Source organism: Moschus berezovskii, chromosome 21 (genome assembly GCF_049115385.1).
Source record: "Moschus berezovskii isolate FMDL1 chromosome 21, NW_MosBer_1.0, whole genome shotgun sequence".
NCBI classification, from domain to species: domain Eukaryota; kingdom Metazoa; phylum Chordata; class Mammalia; order Artiodactyla; family Moschidae; genus Moschus; species Moschus berezovskii.
Genome location: NC_142480.1, coordinates 37,068,223 through 37,088,561, shown reverse-complemented (window position 1 = coordinate 37,088,561; position 20,339 = coordinate 37,068,223). Strand labels below are relative to the sequence as shown.

General features: G+C 53.8%; 1 protein-coding gene across 2 annotated transcripts in view; it reads right to left on the bottom strand.

Moving 5' to 3' along the window:
• LINGO1 (leucine rich repeat and Ig domain containing 1) overlaps positions 1–20,339 on the bottom strand; it is a 216,223-nt gene that overhangs the window by 171,748 nt on the left and 24,136 nt on the right. For both annotated transcript variants that reach the window (XM_055418100.2, XM_055418103.2), the window contains exon 2: positions 18,858–18,960. The gene's annotated coding sequence lies outside the window, so the exon portion shown is untranslated. The remainder of the gene's footprint in view (positions 1–18,857; positions 18,961–20,339) is intronic.

The following is a 20,339-nucleotide window of genomic DNA, read 5'->3' as shown; positions in this document are numbered from 1 at the left end:
TAGGATTCTCCAGGCAAGAATACTGGAGTGGGATGCCATGCCCTCCTCCAGGGGATCTTCCCAACTCAGGGATCGAACCAGAGTCTCTTACTTCTGCCACATTGGCAGGCGGATTCTTTACCACTAGCACCACCTGGGAAGCCCTAATTGGGTATCTTGCTGTCCTGTGTTGCTCAGTCATGTCCAACTCTTTGCCACCCTATAGCTATAGCCCACCAGGTTACTCTGTCCATAGGATTCTCCAGGCAAGAATACTGGATTGGGTTGCCATCCTCCAGGGGATCTTCCCAACCCAGGGATCGAATCCAGGTCCCCCACATTGCAGGTGGATTCTTTACCATCTGAGCCACCAGGGAAGGCCAAGAATACTGGAGTGGGTAGCCTATCCCTTTGCCAGGGGAACTTCCTGACCCAGGAATCGAACCAGAGTCTCCTGCATTGTAGGCGGATTCTTTACCAGCTGAGCTACCAGGGAAGACCCTAGCTGACTATACTCCAATATAAAAGATTTTTAAAAAAAAGAATATGGGCTTCTGCCCCCACATCACAGTCCGGGAAAGTCACCTGTGGCCATGCAGTCCCCCAGAAGCCCTGACCGGAGCAGAGCTCCCCTCCACTACACTCACCCAGGAACCTGCCTGAAGCACAGCTGCTCTCCCTGGGCTCAGAGACCCTGTCTGTCCTGCCTACACAGTTGTATCCAGGCCCCACAAGCCCTCCCTTAAATTCTGAGAGCACCCCTCAGGTTCCTGCCAGCCCTCAGGCACAATATCCCTGCTCAAACCCACACCTCCATGGTTCCAAGGGGGTCACTGGGTCATGAATTCTGGGAGCATCTCCAACCCCACCCAGAGCTCCGCCCACCCGGAGCCCCTCTGCTTACTGCCCCAGCAGATCTGAGGGCTGCAAGCTGGCCCACGCCCTTTCTTGGGGGGGATGGGTGAGAGGAGCTGGAGGCTGTGGAGACGCAGTCTAGGAGGTGGTGAGAGTGTGCAGGGAGGGTGCCTCCATTTCCCAGAAAGTTTTCTTGGTTCCTCAAATGGGCAGGGAAGTGTGGGCCTTCACTACCCTGAAACTATGGCTATGCCCAACAGGTCTTTCTGCCCTCCTGATGCCCACTCTGTCCCCAGCCAAGCCCTCCAGCCCCCTGCCCACCTCACCCAGGGCCTGCTGTCCCTCAAGCACCTTCCAGTTTAGATGGCACCTCAGAATCAAGGAGCAGCTGCTACCCGATTTCATTCACACCCTCCGTGGATGCCAGAGATTGGGGGGCCTCCTGAGGGAGCCCAGCTCCAACCATCCTCACCTAGTGCACACACACAGCCACACACACACGCTCATACACACAGTCCCAGGAGCCAAAGGGTGAGCACCCACCACACACAGTCCATCTGCCAGCAGGCCAACAGGTCAGGGGACTGATAGCCCCTCAGCAGCAGCAGATGAAAGGAAATTTCCTGACCCAGGCTGAGCCCTGACTCTGGTCACAAGGATCACCAATGGGCATTCCAGGGATCCTAGCCTCCCCTTGCCCTGGGTCCAGCTGTCTGCAGAGGAAAGTGGCAAGAGGGGCTAGAGTCAGTGCCTGGCATCAGGCCCTAAGGTTCTTCCTCAGCAGCTCCAAGCCCATAGCCTCAATGCTCCTTGTCCCTGCCCAGAGAGGCCAAGGGCTCCATCTGAAGTCATAGAGCAAGTCAGAGACAAGCTGGCACTAGAACTCGGGCCTCCCGTCACCTGGGCCTGGGACTCAGATGCAGTGTATGCTGTGAGAGAGGCAGAGCCATAGGCCCACAGTCATCTCAGGGGCCATCTTATCTCCTAGAATAAGGATGACTGTGCCTCGGGCCTAGAAGGACAAGCCTCAAACCCAACCCCTTCTCCATCAGGAATTCCTTCTTCAGTCTCCTTGGCCATGGCCACTAAACCCCTGCTTGCACACTTCTGATGAGAGCACACTCACTAACATCCAAAGTAGCCTGTCCACCTGAAGCTCTAATTGCTATCCCTGACCTGGCTGTCCATGGGGCAGTCCATGGCCATTGCAGGTCAGGGTCTGGGGAACAGGCTCTGGCCTTCAGAGATTTCTGGACAGTCAGTGCAGCCCCTGAGCCTACCACCTTCCAGGTCCCAGTCCCTCCTTGCTTTCCACTTCCTGTTAAAGTCCATGTGGGCCCAGGCGGAGACCCAGACTGGAGCACCAGTGGCTGGGTAGCTGAAGACTAGTTCCTCACTGTCTGGGAAACAAGACAATTTAGGTAAATCCCTGGCCCTGGAAGCCCTGGCAGTGGGGATCCACCACACTCAGCCCTGAACAGGAGCCTCCGTACAACCAAGCCTCCCCAGTCATCTCCTCCTTCACACCAGACTCCCTGCTTCTTGTGATATGCCCTCCCACAGCCTGAACCGAGGCTCTCTGGCACTCTGCCCTATGTCTGTGCCCCTCCAGGCCTAGACAACCATTGAGTGCCCATTGCTAAAAAGTAAGGGAAGGCCCCTGACTCTGAAAATATCTCCCTGCCAGCTTGGCCTAGCTCTGAGGTTGGTACTGGGCCAGAAGCCAGAGGCTGGAGGGTCTCCCCCAAACCCTGGGCAGCAGCAGGCACCCACTGTCCCCCTGGACACCCAGTTCCAAACCCCTGTCCCTCCATCAGCATCCCCGCCATACCCTCATTAGCACAGCCGGCTGTCCCCGAGCCCCAGGCTTGCTGAGTTACAGCCCATCCATCCCTCCCAATGTCCTTGCCACTGCCACCACGGGCCCATATTACGACATGCACATCTGTCAGCCTGTGGCCGCCACTACCACCACTGTTTCCAGGGAGACAGTCTCCATTTACGACATTATCAAAAAGTCTGGCCCCTCCCTCCCCTCCCAACTCTTACCCCTGCCTCCCTTTATGGGGATGAAGAGTTTGGCTGTAAATATCACTACATGTCTTCTCTGCAGATTCTAACAGGGCCTGACTACGTAGGTGCTGCAGAGGAAGCCACAACCACAGCACGCAGCCTCAGCGTGGCTAATAGGTGCACTAAGGCCTCACTCTGGCTGCCCTGACCACCCTCCCTGCCCCACCCGAGAGCATCAGAGAGTCCCCAGCCCACCCCTCATCCATGTACCCCCAGCTGCCATATAAGCCCTGAGGCAGGATCCGCTCACAGTGGAGGCGGGCTGGGGATGGGTCACCAACCCAGGGCTTTGGCTACAAGGTGGGTAGAGAGCTAGCCCTAGGAAGCCCTCAGCTTGGAGGCCCCAACATATCAGGCCCTTTACCCATCAGCTACCAAATCCTTCTCCCAGAAGCCCTGCAAGCAGCAGGTGTTAACAGGACAAAATCAAGCATCGAAAATCACACAGTTGGTCCACAGGGGAGCTGAGATTGGAACCCAGAACTGGGGACTGCAAAGCTCCTTCCAGCACAGTCCTGACTCCCCCCACCCCCACCATGGCCTAAAGGTTAAGATCTGACATGTTCTAAGCATTTTACATGTTTACATGTATTAATAAAAACTTAAGCCTCACAATGGTGGCTCAGACAGTAAAAGAATCTGCCTGCAGTGGAGGAGACCTGGGTTTGATCTGGATCAGGAAGATCCCCTGAAGAAGAGAGGCAATCCACTCCAGTATTCTTGCCTGGAGAATTCTATGGACAGAGGAGCCTAGCAGGCTACAGTCCATGGGGCCACAAAGAGACAGGACTAAGCAACTAGTTGGACTTGACTGAGTGACTAACATTTGCACTTTCAAGCCTCACAATGACCCTATGAGGCCAGCACCACTAATATACCCATTTTCCAGACAGGACACTGAGGCAGAGCCAAGGCCACATGGCTTACAGGTGGAAGAGCCAGGATACAAAGCCAGGCAGGCTGGCCCCAGAGCCCAGCTCTTAAGGCCTCTGCTCAGAGGAGCAATCTAGGCTATCCAGGTGAGGGGTTCCCACTTGGAGAGATAGTCCCTTCCCTGCACCCTCCCCACGGAGACGGGCCTTGTCACCTTTATCTGAGATAACACTAGAGGAACAAAGCCCAGGTGCTGGGCCTGACACATTGCAGGGATTCACCCCAGCCCTTCCCAACCCCCAGTTCAGTCTCAGTCGCAGAGGGATCATGAGGAGCAAATGTTCAAGATTTATTCAACTATCAAGGGCCGGGAAAGTGGTACATGAAAATACTATCATTATTACTATCATCGCGATCATCACAGTGGAGATTTGACCCCATCCCTGTGGGCTTTCTGACCTCACGTCCCCCAGAGGGAGGGGACATACAGGACCCTAGAACACTGAAGGTGCTTCACAGACTCTCTAGGTCTGTTACAACTGTATTCATTTCCAAGGGCTGCTGTCACAAATTACCACAAACTTGGTGAATTAGAAATTTATTCTCACACAGTGCTGGAGGTCAGAATTCTAAAACTAGTTTCACTGGGTCAAAGTGAAAGTGTTAGCAGGGCTGGTCCTCTCAGTGAAGGCTGTAGGGGAGAATCCATACCTGGCCTTTTCCAGATTCTGGGGCCACTGGCATTTCCTTGGCTAGTGGCCACATCACTCCAATCTCTACCTGTGTAGTCACACAGCTGTCCCCTCTCTGTAGTCAAACTTCCTTCTGCCTCCCCATTATTAGGACATTAGTGATTCCTTTTAGGGCCCACCCAAACAATGCAGAATGATCTCTCCATCTGAAAATCTTTAATCTAATCACATATGCAAAGACTTTTTCCATATAAGATAACTTCCACAGGTTTTAGGGATTAGGTCATGGACATCTTTGCTGCTGCTGCTGCTAAGTCGCTTCAGTCGTGTCCAACTCTGTGTGACCCCATAGATGGCAGCCCACCAGGCTCCCCCATCCCTGGGATTCTCTAGGCAAGAACACTGGAGTGGGTTGCCATTTCCTTGTTCAATGCATGAAAGTGAAAAGTGAAAGTGAAGTCGCTCAGTCGTGTCTGACTCTTAGCGACCCCATGGACTGCAGCCTACCAGGCTCCTCCACCCATGGAATTTTCCAGGCAAGAGTACTGGAGTGGGTTTCCATTGCCTTCTCCAATGGATGTCTTTAGGAGCCATCATTTAACCTAAAACAGTCACCAGCTACCAACTCGACACCCCTCCTAGGCAATTAGCAGGTACATCAAACTTCACATGACCACAGTTGAGTGCCTTGTTTTATCCCAAGCCTGATCCTGCCCACGTCCCCATTTCAAAAGTAGTTACACTCCCATATGCCCAGCTGTTGAGGCCAAAAACCATGGGGTCCACTCTTTTTTTTTTCTTTTTTTAATATTTATTTATTTGGCCACACTAGGTCTTAGGCACACCATCTGCAAGTCTCACTGGATTTCCCTTCAAAATTGACCCAGGATCTGATCACTCCTCACCATTTGCACAGCTGCCACTTGGCTCAAGACATCACCCATCTCTCCTGGATTACTGAAGCAGCCTCCTCCCTGGGCACCTGCCTCCACAGTGTCCTCAACACAGCAGCCAGAGGGACCCTGAAAACCCAAGTCACACTGCCAAAATGCTGCAGTGGTTCCCATCTCACTCAGAGCAAAAGCCTTACAATAGTCTGCAAGTTCTGACCCCATTTCATACCCCTCTCCCCCTCTCCTGCCTCTTCTGCCACTCAGGCTTCCTCCCTGTCCCTCTTATAGGCCAGGCAAGGGCTGGGGGTCCTTGTTCCCTCAGCCTTGAATGCCCTTCCCAAGTATCCACACAGCTCCATCACCTTCTTCAGGTCTTTACCAAAAATCATCTTCTCAATGGGGCACCCTCACCACTAACATTTCCTTTTTCCTTCCTCCCTGATTTGTTTTTTTTTTCCGCTTGACTTTATCACGATCTAACGCAAAATGTGTTTTGCTTATGCAGCTTGTATAATGTCTGTCTTCCCTGCTAGAATGTAAGTTCTGTGGAGGCAGCCTCCTAGGTCCTAAAAAGTGCCTCGACAAGTTCAGTTCAGTTCAGTCCCTCAGTCATGTCCGACTCTTTGCAACCCCATGGACTGCAACACACCAGGTTTTCCTGTCCATCACCAACTCCCAGAGCTTGTTCAAACTCATGTCCATTGAGTCGGTGATGCCTTCCAACCATCTCATCCTCTGTCGTCCACTTCTCTTCCTGCCTTCAATCTTTCCCAGCATTAGGGTCTTTTCCAATGAGTCAGTTCTTTGCATCAGGTGTCCAAAGTGTTGGAGACAAGTAGGTGCTCAATAAACATTCATATCAATTGACTCCACAGACAATTATGGCCCCAGGCACTGGGGAGGTACCACAACCAAGTGGTGAACAAGACACATCCCTCGACAAGGACCATCCAGGGTATCCAATACAGTGACGGGGAAGCACAGAGCGCCATGGAAGTTCAGAAGGAGAGACTAACCAGGAGTTCATTGGCTAGATGAGGAGACAGCGTTATTCCTGGCAAGAGGGAAAGCAGGAACAAAAACAAAGAACAAAAGACCTGTTGATGGAACAAGGGAGAAGGCAGGAAATACTTCTAAGGGGTCAAGCAAGGACCAGTTCAAAGAGCCATGGAGAGCAAGGCAAGGGAGTTGAACTTCTCCCTGTAAGCAGTGGCAGGGACTGAAGGGAAGGACATGGCAGGCGTGGATGTCTGGAGGCTCCCCTGCTGCAGATGACTGGCAAGCAGCCTAGATGTGGGGAGAGGTTGGGGTGCAGGTCCACCAACCAGGTGCCAGGGGAAGGAGTAGGAAATTTCCTCAACTTGTGGCCTCAGGCAGGAAGTGGCTCAAGACACAGTGATATTCTGGGGCCCCCAGTATACCCAGGACTGTGCTGGGGGAAGACCTTGGGGAAAATTCAAGCCAACAGTTTACAACAGATGCTAGACTGTACAGAGCTAATGCAGCCAGGGAACAGGAGAGCAGGGTGGCGTCATAGACTGAATTGTGTCCCCCAAAGTTCGTGTGTTGAAACCCTATCCCCCAGCATGAGTGTACTCGGAGTAAGGAAATAATTAAGGTTAGAGAAAGCCATAGAGTAAAGCCTTAATCCGATGCCTGGAGAATCCCATGGACTGTAGCCTGCCAGGCTCCTCTGTCCATGGGGTTGCAAGAGTCAGATTCGACTTAGCGACTAAACCACCACCACCTTAAAGGAAGAGACACCAGAAACCCCTCCCTCCCCATCTCTCCCCATCTCCACGCTCTGTCCTCACTCCCTCTGCCAAGTGAGTACACAGTGAGAAGGCAGCCGCTGCAAGCCAGGAAGAGAGCTCTCACCAGAACCTGACCATGCTGGCATCCTGACCTCAGACTTTCAGCCTCAGAACTAAAAGAAAGTACATTTCTGTGGCTGAAGCCACCCAGTCTACATCATAGCCACCCAGTCTTTTGTTAGAGCCATCAAGCAGACGAAGACAAACAGCAAAGTCAAGGAGAGCTTCCTGGAGGAGACAAGGCTTGGGGCCATCCTCGGGCTTGAAGACAAGTCAGATCCTGGCTGGCTGGACCTGGGGTCACACAGTGGACCCCAGCCAAGGCCCTCCTTCATCAGGTCTGCAAAGTCTCGGCAGCTTCTTTGGGGTTTCATTCCTCTCCCGAGGAGCACAGAGATAGTTGCAGGATTGATGGAACTTTGCAGCTTCCATAAAGTATAACCAGACCTCTCGAGATGGGGTTAGGAGGTCAGAATATTAAGGTGCCTAAGCACCGAATCCCCATATCCCTATTCTGCTCCCGTCAAAGGTAACTCAGCCTGGTATGGGCCAACCAGGAGTCAACATGCCAGGACCTCCCCACAACTCAGGCTCCCACCCTTATGGGGGCTGCCTACAAGTGGAGACCTGGGTTGGGCTCTGAATGACAGGATATGCAGAGAGAGAGAAGAGCTACAAATGAATATAGAGAAGGCCTACAAATGAATATACATTTTTATAAGACATGTTTAATTAAAGTAGATTAAAATTAATTTGCTTTAAGAAAATTAGAAGTGCCCTGGAGGATTTCAGAAGCAGGACAAAGTCCCTGAATCCAGAGGCTCCACAGAAGGGCCTGAAGAGGGTAAGAAGGAGGGGCACGCACGCGCTTCCCTGGTGGCTCAGATGGTAAAGAATCTGCCTGCCAATGCAGGAGATACAGGAGACATGGGTTCGATCCCTGGATCCAGAAGATCCCCTGGAGAAGGGAATGGCAACCCACTCCAGCATTCTTACCCAGAGAATCCCATGGACAGAGAAGCCTGGTGGGTTACAGCCCGTAGGGTCACAAAGAGTCAGATACAACTCAGTGACTTACCCATTCTCTGCACAGGGAATCCTCAGAAGGATGTGCCTCCCACTTACACAGCACTCCGTACACCTCAAGATGCGGTCCATGGGATAGCAGGCCCATTCAGCCCCATTATAACCAGGAGAAACTGAAGCCCAGAAAGGGCAGTGACTTGCCCAAGGTCACACAGCCCACCTGCGGCAGGGTTCAATGTGGAGCTGGTCCCTTCTGCCAGCCCTGGATGTTTTGTTCAGCACCCCAAAAGCCCCCCCACCCCACACACAACCCACCCCCTGACTGAGCTGCTGTCCTCCAGGATCCTCTCATCTGTAGGGCAGGGACTTTGGCTCAGTGACACTCTGGTTACTCTGAGGCCTGGCACAAGGAAGGTGGAAGGAAGCAGGCTGGGGGTTGGGGACAGGAGGCAGAAAGGGAAAGGACCCGAAATCAACACGCGTTCCAGAATTTCAAGCAGTTTTTGGAGGAAAACGAGGAGCAGGTTCAGCTGTAGCAATTTGCTCCAGGGGAAAATTATGTTCCCGTGCTCTATTATACAGAACAGAAGGAACATTTGGTGGGTTGAATACTCGTTAATTTATTTCTCTGTTTGTTAATGGGCCTGACGCACACGCATGCTCATGTACACACACACACACACACACCCAGGCGTCAGCTCCCCAAGTTTTCCTGCCACCTTCCTTTGAAGTATCACTGAGATTCTTACACCCTCTTCTCAACGTGGATGCCAGGGGTCTAGAGGGAGGCAGTGCACAGTTCAGAGACAAGGTGAGGTAAGAGCCCCTCAGTTTCCTCATCTGAAAAATGGACTTGGCAAATGGGATGATCCAATGTATTAGGGCAAAGCCTTTGACCTTGGAACAAGTGTAATAAGACACATGAAGTCATTTCGAGAGTGCCGAATCTAGAGACATGCAGGAAGTCCCAACAGAGCCCGAGGAAATGACGCTCCAGAGAATGGCTCCTTGACACTTCACACCCAGGAAGTCCAAATGAGGACCATCACACTTCTGCTTGGCCCAGAATCCCATCTCAGAAAACAAGGCCACTCAGGCCAGACTGACTTCTCCCAACCCAGACGCAGTCTTCCCACCGCAGGGCCCACCTCCAGCATCTCCCCCCTCCACCCATTTCTCACCATCCTGCGGCCACCCTCCTCCCCGCTGTGACCCCATGGCTTGCCTCTAGATCCAGCACCAGTCTCCCCACCAGGCTCCCTGCTTTCCCTGCCACTGGCTCTAATCCATTCTCTCCCCATGGGGGCCAGAACGAATCTGAAAAGCACAAATCAGATCCTGTCATTCTCCTGCTTTAGTGCTCTCAGAGCTTCCCCCACCCCCCACTCCCCACAGTTCTCTGAATAAAACTCGCCTCTGCTGGGGCCTCCCCGCTCCATCCTTCCCCATCCACCAGCGTGCTATCTTCCTCCCGGTCTTCAAACACATCCAGCTCCTTCCCGTCTCCAGGCCTTGGTCTAGTCGTTCAGCCACCCTAGAATGCCGTTTCTTCTCAGACTGGAGATCACCTCTTCAGAAAGTCCTGCCTGGATCCCTTCCTCTCCAAAGTCACTCAGCCCACCCCAGCCACTCCCTGTTCATGGCCCTGTTTACTTCCCTCCCAATTTCATCACAGTCTGGCGCTATTCAAATGATTTGAGGTTTGGGACTTCGCTGGTGGTCCAGTGGTTAAGAATCCACCTGCCCATGCAGAGGACACAGGTTTGATCCCTGGTCCCGGACGATTCCACATGCCGCAGGGCAAACACCCTAGAGCCCATGCTCTGCAACAAGCGAAACCACTGCAATAAGAAGGCCGTGCGCTGCAAAGGAGAGTAGCCCTCGCTCTCTGCAACGAGAGAAAGCCTGTGCACAGCAACGAAGACCCAGCACAGCCAGCACATAAATACGTAACATTTATTTTAAAAAAAGAGAGCGGATTCCCTCTGCCTAACAAGTGATTTGAGGTTTGGCTCACTGCCACTCCCACAAGAATGGAAACTACCTGAGGGCAGGTGGAGTATGTGTCACTTCCCTCCATCTGCAGAACCTAGAAATAACACCCAGCACTTAGGAGGTATTTTATAAACACATGAATGAATGGATAAATGAGTGAATGAAGAACAGGTAAGCTCTAAGCCAGAGTGGTTAGTGAGAAGCGGGCCAGGGCTCCCTGATCCCAGTGTCATCTGCCCCAGGCCCTAAAGGGTCTCAGCACCTCTTCTACTACGAAAAGGGAACAGGAGGGGATGACACGTGTGGAGCGGCACCTATGATCTAGGGCCTTTTCTCTAAACAATTCCATAACACAGTTACAGATCTGAGACTAAGGCTTGAGTCCTGGCACTGCCACTCTGTGCATCTCACTTGACCTCTCTGAGCCTCAGTTTTCTCATCTGCATAATGGGGATAATAACAGGACCCATCTCCCAGGACTGTTCTGTGGGTGAATAAGATTTTGTTTTCAAAAATATGAGATGATGAAGATGATATAAAGACCCCATCTCTTGTAAGTGAGGAAACAGGAAAGGTTGTGGGAGTTGTCTGGGTCCCACACTGGAAAGTAGGAAGCTAGGACTAAATGCAGACTTGTGTGACTCAGAATCCAAGCTTGTGCCCATGTGCTGGTCAGCCCCGGGCTGGGAGTGGGCACTGGCACACAGGAGGCCTGTCTGCCATCTGTGCGTCAGTGGTCATGTTCCCTTGTTCCCCAGGTGAAGTGACTTAGGCGCCCCCCCAAACTCGGTTCCTGCAGGTTTAGCACAGAGATACTTTAGGAGGCGGGGAGCACTGGCCAAGGAGAACAACTAGCTCCCACTTCCCCTCTTGTTGTAGCCATGTGTTCCGGGACACAAACTCACTCAGAAGGACAATACAGATAGTGGAGTGCAATTTATTACACCAGCGGGCCCAAGGCAGAGTCTCCTCTAAGCCAAGGGCCCCGACTAACATTTGTGAAAATCTTTTATACCCCATGTGTACATGTCTGAACCCACCACCCCAAATTCCTTGAGACTTACATAAACCAAGGAAAATGCAACCCCAGTAACCCCATCATTCACGTGCTATGTGCTCATGTGCTCAAACAGTTAAACAGCCAGTAATCAGTAAACCCAAGGTTACACTCCAATAGATATAGAAAAATTTATGGCCTGTCTGGAGGAAGGGGTGATTAGTGTATGTTTTCTCTTAGGCAATGAGTAACCTAGATACAATCTTCAAGGTTCCCCTGTCTGGAGGGGGTCTTATCCTTCTGTTGTCATTTTCATAGGCACTAAACACAGAGTTCAGAGTCCATTGGAAAGGTGGCCGAGCATGATCAGCATGATGGAGTCCAGGCCCTATGAATTCCTTCTTCACTCCCACTATGCCTGAGGCTAGGGAGCTGGAGAAGAGGCAGTGGCCCAAGCCCCAGACAGATAAACTGAGGCAGCCTAAGAGCAAGTCTATGCAGAGACTCCCCAGGGTAGTCTAAGGTGGAGGAACGGGCAGGTTTGAGACTCAGGAAGTCTGAGAAGAGGAGGTGGCCCTCACAGCAGGGGAGGAGGAATACCACTCAGCAAGCACACCCTTGTTCACCCCCCAACACACATACACACACACACAAACACGCGCGCACCCCAGCCAAGGGCACAGAGCAGGGGGAAGCAGCAGGACTCCGAAGGCCCTGGGGTAAGGTATCTAAGGACAGATTCAGGGAGCACCCACTCCCACTCAGACTGGCTCCTGGGGTTGGAAGGTCATCAGTGAAGGTCTAGAGACCTAGAGGTAAGGCCGCTCTGCTGAGATCCTGCGTAGGTCCAGCAAGTGAGGGACATGGCAGCCAGAGCCAAGGTGCCTTCGGCTGGCGCCTCGCACACATTAAGAATTATTCCTCTCGCCAGCAAACAATTTGTTACAATTTCCATCGCACGCTTTTCCCTAGCTGGGTGCCCTCCCATACATCCTGGATTAATCCCAGAAGTCACTCCATTCATTGAGGACATGCCTGAGTGTGCCTCTTCTTTTATCAGGGAAATTTTTCATTGTTTTGAAGCACTCATAGGTTTTAATTTGGGGTTGAGATTTTAAAGCCTCCTTCAGTGGTGAAGACATATGAGGCAGCTTGTGGCTGGAAAGATTACCTCTGACCTCCAACCTGAAAGGGCCCAGCAGGGGCCAACAGACCCTCTAGAGGAGGAGAACACAGCACCTCCTCTCTAGGGAGCCAGGGACTGCAGGCCTCAGTGCTGTGTGGCATTGAGACACACCCTTGACCTCTCTGAGCCTCCCCAAGAGAGGCAAAGTCGAGGAGGACTGCATATTTCAGTGACCCTCTACTGAGCACACTCAGGAAAGTCTGGGAGATGCTCACCTTTAAATCCCACAGTCCTGGGGGGTAGTGGGGTCACATAAAAGGCTAAAAGTTGGGAGTTCAGATCTTAAATAACCTGGGACAGGTGAGTCATTATCCTCTCTGACTAGGATGAGCTCAGTGCCACCCTAGGCTGCTGTGCAAGCCCAAGTTCAGAGTGGGTCTAACTGAGGGCCTGGCACATAGTGGGTACTCGATAAGAGTGACTCTCCTGGTTGGACCTTCCTGGCGGTCCAGTAGTTAAGACTCCAAGCTTTCAACACAAGAAGCGCAGGTTCAATCTCTGGTTGGCAAACTAAGATCACACATGCAGCATGGTGAGGCCAAACTGAAAAAAGTGACTATCCTGACCTTCCCGGCCCACCACAGATCCCTTCCACTCTCAGGCTTTCAGTCTCTCAGCCCTCAAGAAGTCAGACCCCCTGGTTCCCTAATCCAGGCTGCCCTCAGGGTGACACCACCTCCAGCCAGAGCCTCTCCGCAGGCCTGGCCAGTCTGGGCAGCTGCCACCAGCCTCCTCCCAGGCCTCGCACAAGGCTGCGTGCTTCCCACCAGAGGTCTGAGGAGTCCTGTCTGTGCACAGTGAGCCCATGACCCACTCACCCACAGGCACCACACCAGGCTCTCTGCTGGGTTCCAGGCTGCAGGCTTGCTGTCCCCCTACCCCAAATCAGGAGACAACTGTCCTACTCCCACTTGCCAGTCCCCCACCGCCACCAGGAGTTGAGGGCTGGGGCTTCTCTGGGCTCTGAGTGCAACTCCCCACGTTCCCAACCCCGACCCCATTACCACCCCCTTCCTGGCTTTTGCTCACACTATTCCCAACCAGCCATGCCCTCTCTACACTCCTCCTTGCCCCACCTCCTTCCCCAAATCCTCCTTAACACTAAGGTCCAGCCTCTTCCAGGAAGCCCTCCCTGACTTCTCCAACCCTTATCTCCTTTCCTTTCTCAGACTCCCAGCACTTCTCCTCAGTCCCAATAACTTCACGTTGCTACCCAAAAGCAGGAACCATGTCACCTACTCATTTTGGGGCCACCAAGCCCAGTACCACTGGGTATTCAGGAAGGATAGGATCATTAAATGATTCAGAGAGAAGGGGATAGAAGTCTCCCACTGATGAAGTAGATACCTCTGTGAAGAGCCAACATTATGCCCATTGTGCTGATGGAGAAACTGAGGTTAAGAGAAGTGAAGCACTTACCCAAGCATCAGGGCTGGGATGTGAAACAGCCCCACCAAATGGTGCTGTTAAGACACAGTCCAGGGAATTCCCTGGCAGTCCAGTGGTTAGGATGCTGTGCTTTCACTTGGGGTTCAGTTTCTGCCTGATCATGGAAATAAGATCCCACAAGCTGCATAGCTCAGCCAAAAAAAAAAAAAAATGACACAATCCACAAATGCACATTCCACTGACATAACCCACCAGCCCTGCAGTCTACACACGCTACCTCGTGTGACCCTGGTACCTGTGCCACCGGGAGACACAGTTACGATTAGGCACAGATAGCCCCAAGAGACGGGGTCACTTCTCAAGGCCACACACACAGCCGCAGCACTGGAGCTCGAATCCAAAGTCAGTTCCCAACCTGGTCAGAGGGCCTGATCACGACTCCTGTGACAGGGTCTGTCAACGAGCCTGCCCACCCTGGTGCCCTCCCTCCCCAGGCTGTGGGATGACCCTCCCTGTCCCCAGCCTGCGCATCACCTGCTCCCAATTATCAGCTGAAACCCGGCACTCCGGGGAGCACCCGCACAGTAGTCTGGCCCTCTGGAGGGGCCTGGCTTTCACGGTTCCAGGTGTTGACACAGACAGCCTCGCCGCGACGGCTCCCGGAAAGTAGGACATGTTGGGGGAGGGTAGGAAAGCAGGTGCAGGCTGGAAACCCTCCCACCACCCTCCTCACTGCCTGGACTGCGGGCCCGCCGTGGAAGGGTCTCCTCGAATGGCCTTGACAACTCCCGGAGGCAGACCCTGCGGGGCCTGGAGTAAAGGCCTGGACTGCCCACTGAGGGGAGAGGCTTGCTCCGTGTCTCCTCCAGTTCATCTTAGCTCAGTCACCTGCAGAGCCCTGGGGACTGTGGGAAGAGAAGACTCTTTTAGCAAAAACCCCTCTCTGCATCTAGGGGTCACTTCACTACTCCCTCATCTGTAAGTGGGGCTCAGGGAATAGAGGCTTCCACATGCCAGATACTCAGGGAGGCTAGGTTGGCTTATCCCGGCAGGATCCAAGGAGGCAGCTCTCCTGGGCCACCCAGCAGACCCTCAGCTCCAAGCAGGACAGACCCGGTCTCCCAGGAAATCGGCTGGGTAGCACTGAGTCCAGGGACCAGTCTGGAAGGCAGGTGGACACGCCCACCCAACAGCTACAAAATCACACCCAGCATGTCACCAGGGAGCCTAGGGTCTCAGAAGGCAAGAGGTACTGCCCCCTATGCAGACAGTCTGCTCCTGAGCACAAGCTCAGGTCATGTTCACAGTTACAAACTGTCATCACCACATCCCAGCTTCCTCCCAGTTCCATCCTGGCCTGAGAGACGATGACAGAGGGTTCCTGTGGAAGGCACCAGGGTGTGGGGTTCAGGCTAGAGCCAGAGAGGCTAAAAGGCTAAAGGCGTGGAAGTAAAGACAGTTCCCTGCTCTTTGCCCTCCCCATGCTAACCCCTCCCACTGCTGAGCAGAAAGGAGGTACAGCCCACCGCATCACACACAACCATCATTCTCAAGGCTGTGGGCACCCATCTTCAGTGTCCCCCACTCTCTTGTCTGCAGCTCAGGCTCCATTCCATCTCTCTCCAAGCCCAGCTCAAGCACTTTTATTATTCAGAAGAGCCTCTTGATTGAAAAGGCCTCTGAGGCATCTCACAAATAAGAATCCTTTAATTGGGAAGTTGTTAACTTCTCAAAGAAGAATTTTAATTTTGCTTCCCCACCACCTCCTCTCCCCCGAAACCTATGAAAACTATGGACTAGAAACAAAGACAGACAAAGCCAAACAGCCCGGGGCACCCCATCCCCAACAGTGCCAGCATCCAAGGCGGCAGAGGCAGAAGAGGCAGCTGGCCCTGCCAATTTGCACAGACACCACAGACCCCACCTAAGAAGTATGAAGGGCTATGTGAAGGCCTCGCACCTTTCCCTTCAGGCGTGTCTGCTCCATGCCCCCCTCACCACCCACACAAAGGGTGGCAGATGGCCGAGGGGTTCAAGGGATGACAGGGCACCCAGACAGGGGTCGACCATGTCTATGGCTTCCCAGAGCCTGACTCCTGATGCACATCTCCCCACCACCCTCTCTTCTGTCCTCGGTCACACTGTCCTAAAGCGGACAACTACACTTAACTGAGCATTTACTATGTGCCAGACGTTGCTCTAAGCCCTTACGTGCACGAACCAACTTAATCCACACAAAGTCAATGCTGTTACATTTCCTGTTTACTGAGGAAGAGGCTGAGGCCTGGACAGCGTAAGTAAATGGCCTGAATTTACAACATTAGTGAGAGGCAGAACTGGGAATGGATTCCAAGCAATCTGACCCCAGAGTGGGCATAATCCAAAGAGCCACCTTCACCTGCCAGCCCCCCTCCATGGCCTGTGCATTCCTTGAGGATCAGGGCCATGCAGCTTATCTCTGGGTCCCCGGGGACAACACAGACCCTACCAAACAGCCGCACTTAGGAAATGTCTGCAATGTGAACGATGAAAATGAATGAAAGGAGTGGTTAAGAATCCGCCCTTCGGCTATGCCCGTGCGCAGGAACTAGAGAGGAGCCTGGGAGCTGCAAGCAAAGATTATCCCAGGAGCCACACCCATGGGTCATCCGCCCAGCATGTGAGCATTGCTGGGGTGAACACACGTGCACAGGGAGGGGCAGACTAAGAGGGGCTACCAGATGGGCTCAGAGGTCAGGAAAGCTTTCTGGAAGAGATACCTACCCCCAGCCTCCTTCCCCAGCTCTCCAAGGTCATGGGTCACCTCCCACTCTCCACTTAGGTAGGGGCAGAAGGGAGGCCTGTGTGACCAGTAGCACTGATTCAGGAGTCAGTAAGTGTCCAAAGGTGGTGGGTGTGCCCCTCTCTGGGCAGGGCTGGCCACAGAGAGAGAGGCTTGATTTAAATGCCATCGACCCCACCAGGAAGCGAGAAGTCAAGGGCTATGGCATCTGGGACCACCAGCTTCACCTGCCCTTCCCCTACCCCATCAACCCGCTCCCTCCCCTCAGACCACAGGAGCACTGGAGGAACAGTGGGGAGGAGGCAGAGACAGCAAAGAAAGACCTGGACTCCCTCCAGGGCTTGGCTGAGTCAAGTCTCAACTCCTCAGCAGGCCTCAAAGGCTTCTGGTGACTAGCCTGCCCCCACCCCTCCTGGGCACCTCATTCCACAAATACTCCAAAGTCTCTGCCTCTATACCTCTGCTTAGCCTGGGCCCTCCCTCCTCCCCCAGACCTTTTCCACCCATCACAGCTCCACATCTTGTTCACACAGCATTATTTATGATGACACACCAAGGAAAACAATCAAACCCTACCACAGAGAATTGGTTAAACATGCAATGGCACACACGGGCTGGAACATTACGCTGCCATTAAAAATCACATTCCAGAACAGTATTTAATGGTGGGAAAATGATCTTGGCATAGTATTAAGTGCAGAAGGCAGGTTAGAAAACAGTAAGTACAGTTTGATCCCAATTATGATATAAATATATATTTTGTAAAAGACTGACGGGCAAAACACCCAAGTGCTCACATTTTCTATGGAGAACATGCAGGCTTCTTTATTTATCAGGAAAATAGAATATTTTAAATGAATCCTACAGCCTTCAAGGCTCAGCTCGGGCACCCCTCCTCCAGGCCCCTCCAGCCCCCCAGCCAAGAAGGTGGCCTCCACTCTGCATTAGTTCCCCGACTCCCTGCCCACTGAGCTTCCGGTGCTCATGCTGTTGCCTGAGCAGTTGGGGGGGCAGTGGGGGGTGGTGGAGGGGGCTGCGGTGCTCCCCCCACCACGAGGGTAGGGGTAGGGCCCAGCCACCGCCTCCCTGCCACCCCTGCCCCCAGCCCTCCCATCACCACGGGCTGCCTTGCAGAGAATCCTGACCACCTGCTCTCTCCCCATCTCCCAGCAGCAATTACAGGTTAAACTGGAGGGCTAATTAGCTGCTCATTCCACCCAGGGCTGACTGATTAGCAGGAATATCTTGATGGAGGTAACTGGACTCCAAAACGAGGAGGACCTGGGAAGGAGATCCTGCTGTCTGCTCCCTGCCAAAACCTGCAGCTTCCTGAAGGGGAGAACAGCATCGGCTGAGCCTTAGCCACATCACAACTGTCACCCAATCCTTCAGGAGAAGGGGCCGCTAGGTCTTCTTCCTCTGAAAAACTGGGTTAACGTTCCAGCCCAGCCTGCTGCCCCCAGCCCTCCCCCAGCGCGCCTTCTGTTTAGCAGACCTTCTCACGGGTCACGGAGGCCTGTCAAGAAAAAGCATTAGCCCAGAAAAAGAGTGGAAGTCACTTGTTCAAGGTCACAGGCAAGTCTAGTGGGGTAACACCCAGGTCCTCCCCCTCCCCATCAACCCCTTCTTCGGGACTTGCTGAGGCTTCTCCACATTCCCTCATACGGGACCAGAGTGGGGGGGCCTGTCACCTCCCACGTTCTGGGTGTCCTACTCCTCATGATAGAGTCCAAGAGGCCATCTGCTCTGCTCGCACAGACAGCCAAGGTCACCTGGCTGCCAGTGCCTGTCACACGCACACACCTGGGGCTGAGCCTCCTCCTGCCTTGAAGGTGTCAGGACTCACACGTTTACTCTGGCTCGGAGTCCCGTGAAATTCCCCATGTCGGAGCCAGTGCCAGCCTCCTGACAGTTCCCTGGACCCTGACTGTCTCAGTCCACACGTTCCCATTCCCGCCTGACCTGGAGTCATGCACACGTTTGGTCAACAATGTGACAGGACCAAGGACAGAGCCCTTCAGCTCACCACGAGAGACCTCCCACACCACACGGGAACCCAATAGCCGGCACGTCCAGGAAACCGTGTCGCTCAGAGGAATGCCCCAGGCTTCTGAGCTGGCTGCCGGTGCCCTGCCACAGCCCGGACTAGCTGGACGCCCATGGCCACAGCAACCCTCCTGGGCTTGAGTTCAGGCCGAGGTGGGAGATGGGAACCCCCCGCGATGGCCTCCCCACAGCCTCTCCCTCGGGGACACCACATCCATCCCGCCCACACCTCCCAGCGGCCCAGAGCAGCCTCTTACCTCAGGTCAGGCAGGCTTGTAGGGAGTGCAGCTGGGAGGGGGACTGGCGATCTCTCTCTTTGCCTGTGGGCACTGGGGCCTCAGGGCCTGCGAGCGCAGGAGGCTGTGGGAGAAAAGGTCAAACCATCAGTCAGAGCCGGGCAGCACGGGATGGTTCTTGGGGGCAGTGGGGGGGCCACGCACACAGAGGGTCTGATCCCACTAGACCAGGCAACTAACACTCACACATCCCACACACAGACTCTCCCTCTTGTTGACACACTCACGTACACACTCGCGTGTGTTCTCAGTGATTCGCACACTTGCGCTTATACACACACACATGCTTTCACCCGTCCACACTGCACTTGGTCTCCGACACACTTACATATCACCGGCACTTACACACACACATGCTTTCACCCGTCCACACTGCACTTGGTCTCCGACACACTTACATATCACCGGCACTTATACACACACACTTGCGCTTATACACACACACATGCTTTCACCCGTCCACACTGCACTTGGTCTCCGACACACTTACATATCACCGGCACTTACACACACACACATGCTTTCACCCGTCCACACTGCACTTGGTCTCCGACACACTTACATATCACCGGCACTTACACACACACACATGCTTTCACCCGTCCACACTGCACTTGGTCTCCGACACACTTACATATCACCGGCACTTACACCCACACGCCCTCTCCCTCACCGACACTCACATATCCTCACAGACCACCAGCTCTGGCAGTGGGGCTCTGCGAGTGGTGGGGTTCCTGGCAGCAGGCAGAGAGGCGGGTGTCTGGATATGCCTCCCCCACCCACCGGCTCTGTGACCTGGGGAAAGTCAAGTCTCTGAGCCTCACTTCTCTCATCCATAAAACAGGGATACCGTCTCTCCCGCGAGGGCTGCTGGGAAGATAAAAGGAGACAAGAGATGCAGGAGCTGGGCCATGTAGGTGCCCAGCCGATAGCAGAGACTGCCTTCCTTCCCAGCCTGGCTCCAGGAGGCAGGCCCAGGTCGATCCCTGAGAGCGGGTGCTGCAGAGCCCCAGGGGTGCCTGAGCCCCGACTTCCTGGTTCCCAAGGATGCCCTCTCCCTCCCTTCCTTCCCTTCCCCTGCCTCTCCTGGTTTACTCCTTCACCAAACATCCTCCCAGGGCAGCTCGGGTCCCAGTCCCCCCTCCCTCCATGAGTGGGGTCGACACTAGGCAGTCCTATCCTCTTGGCGAGGCCCGAAGACACAGGCCTGGGGCTGCAAGTCCGAGGAGAAAGGTCAGCTCCCAGCTCTCTCAGTCTCTGCCTGCGTGGCCATGGGTCCAGCTCCCTCTCCCAGCCTCAGTTTCCTCAACCTCGCAGGTGTTGTTCAGTTGCTAAGACATATCCGACTCTGTGACCCCATGAACTGCAGCACGCCAGGCCTCCCTGTCCCTCACTATCTCCCGGAGTTTGCCCGAGTTCTTGTCCATTGAATCGGTGATG